The sequence below is a fragment of the Thalia democratica genome, chromosome 4 (assembly GCF_965202585.1).
Source record: "Thalia democratica chromosome 4, ktThaDemo2.hap1.1, whole genome shotgun sequence".
NCBI lineage: Eukaryota > Metazoa > Chordata > Thaliacea > Salpida > Salpidae > Thalia > Thalia democratica.
This window is the reverse complement of record NC_139168.1, coordinates 66033624-66036180: the sequence shown is the minus strand read 5'-3', so window position 1 is coordinate 66036180 and position 2557 is coordinate 66033624. Positions and strand designations below refer to the sequence as shown.

The 2557-nt window shown below is 33.8% G+C and overlaps 1 pseudogene; it reads left to right on the top strand.

The window, feature by feature from the left end:
- Positions 1-1048: 1048 nt before the first annotated feature.
- On the top strand, positions 1049-1441 carry LOC145833588 (carbonyl reductase [NADPH] 1 pseudogene; annotated as a pseudogene).
- The last annotated feature ends 1116 nt before the right edge of the window (positions 1442-2557 follow it).

Here is a 2557-nt window from a genome sequence, read left to right as displayed (position 1 = left end):
GACCTTTCAAAGTGTTTTGTGTGTAAAATTGAGACGGTTCGTAAAAAGTTTTATTAAATATATATATTACTTACAAATTCAGTTAGATTACAATTTTGCCTGAAAACAAACTAACTATGCTGAACAAATCTCAAAATTATTTACAACTGTTTTAATATTTATATTTAATACAAAAATAAAACAACTCTTTTTTGTTGTAACTTAAATTTCACAATTTTACATATTTAAATAAATAGTATGTGTTAAGTATAAACACTTCTTTACACGTTTATTCGACTCAATGCTTTATGCACAAATTTTTATTCATAGTAACTTTCATTCGCGCGAAAATTAGTAACTTTACATAAAAAAGTTATATGATGTAATATTTTAACAGTCAAACTGACTATTCACAGTACTTTTGAAAATTTTGTTCCTTTTTGAAACAATAGTATAAAACATTTAATTAGCATACTAGTTAGTAAAACATGTTAAATAATATATTTTTCCAACATGTACTTTGCTTTTCTTTTTTTTTAAAGTATTTAGTATTACATACTATGAAAAAAAATGAAAATATTATTATTAATAAATGTAATATCAAAAAATTTAAATTAAGACAGATAAATTTTAAACACGAGAAAATTATGACAAATGTTGCCATAGTAACGGGTTCCAACAAGGGCATCGGGCTCGCCATCGTCAGGGGGCTGTGCCAGAAGTTCGACGGGGACGTCTTCATTCTGTCCAGGAACGAGCAGCGCGGCAGGGAGGCGGTGAAGACCCTTGAGAGAGAGGGACTCTACCCCCAGTTCCACGAATTGGACGTTTGCGACGTCAAGAGCATCGAGCGGCTCAAAAGCTTCATGACGTCACAGTACGGGGGCATCGACGTCATCGTGAACAACGCGGGCATCGCGTACGACTCGACCGACGCGACGCCGCAGTGAAAAAGGCGGAGGACTGCGTGAGGACGAACTACACTTGAACCGTCGACATCAGCAGGATCCTGTTTCCTATTGTGAGGAGGGGTGGCAGGATCGTCAACGTGTCCAGCACTTTGAGCATCATGTACCTCAAGCAGTTGAGCGAGGAGAACCAAAAGTTCTTCAGGAGGGAGACGCTGACGGAGGAGGAGCTGACGGGGAAGATGGAGGAGTTCGTCGAGAGCTGCCGGAGGGGGACTTGCAAGGAAGACGGGTTCGTGGAGCAGCCGTACGGAATGTCCAAGGTCGGCATGTCCGCGCTCACCTTCGTGTGGGCCAGGAAGCTAAAGGGTAGTGACGTCATAATCAACGCGGTGTGCCCCGGATGGGTGAAGACGGACTTGGGCGGGGATAAGGCCTCGAGGACGCCCGATCAGGGCGCCGAAGCCCCCGTTTACCTGGCGACGCTTCCGGTCGGGGTGGAGTCCCCGAACGGTGAATTCGTTTCTTCGGAAAAGAACATAAAGGAATGGTGAAAAAATAAATTTTGTTAAAAATATTTAACAGTTTTGTGTTAAAATTGAAATGAAGTGATATTTATGACATTGTTAGTTTGAATACTTTTTCTTTTGTTATAAGTGCTGAGATCTACCCAAAAAAAAAATAAAGAAATTCTTTTTAAAACACGTTTAACAAAAACATTTAATCAGCACTAATACAGTAAAATAACTTTTTAAAAGCTATTATGCCAACTTTTAGAAACACAGTTATAAAAAAGTTAAAAAGTTACTCAGATTATTTATGCAAATGCAACAAGTCACTTGTGTAGATTTTCTTCTAATCATTTATCTACAGTATAAAAAATTTTAGAGTTTATTAATTAATTTAATTCTTTGATATTTTTAAAGATTTAAGCATAAATCAGTTCCCTTGACTATATTACCGAATGTCAATTTCTGTATCGTTTTCAATAAACTAAAAAACTTATAAGTTTTATAAAACTATCACTTATTTTGGTTTTTAATTTATTGTTTTTTAATGACTAAAAAGAGTATAATATACTTTCTATAGAAAAAAATCAGATTGGGTAAAATGTGTCTTGGGTTACAACTTAAAATTTGCAAAGTAAGCATAAAATTTCAAGTGTGAAATTATAAAAACTAATGAAAAGTTTTTTTTTCCCTGAAAATAATCGTTGTAATAAAAAAAAATGTTATAACATATTCAACAACTTGTAACCCAACTAAACTTGTTACTAAAATCAGCTCAGCAGTTGAAACCATTAATTAACATGTAACAGTTATTTTTCGAAACTTAGAAGCTTAAAATAAATGTTTTTTTTTTCACATAACTCATAAATATATTTTGATAAAAGTTTTTTCAATAACTATCTTAAAAGTCGTTTTTCTATTTTATCTTACGAAAAAATAATATGTCGTTTTTTAAAAACTAGTTTGTATATGAATATTATAAAAGTTACAATGAACTTCTTAGTTAATCCTCAGTATTCTTTTTTTTCTTAATACGTGTCGGCGTTTGTTAAAGTATTTAGATTGTAAATATTCGTTTTGAATCGCAAGAATTTGGCGGGAAGCTTAAATAATTCTTTCCAGCAGAATTGCTAGATTTCCAGAAATAAAGAGTTTTAAATC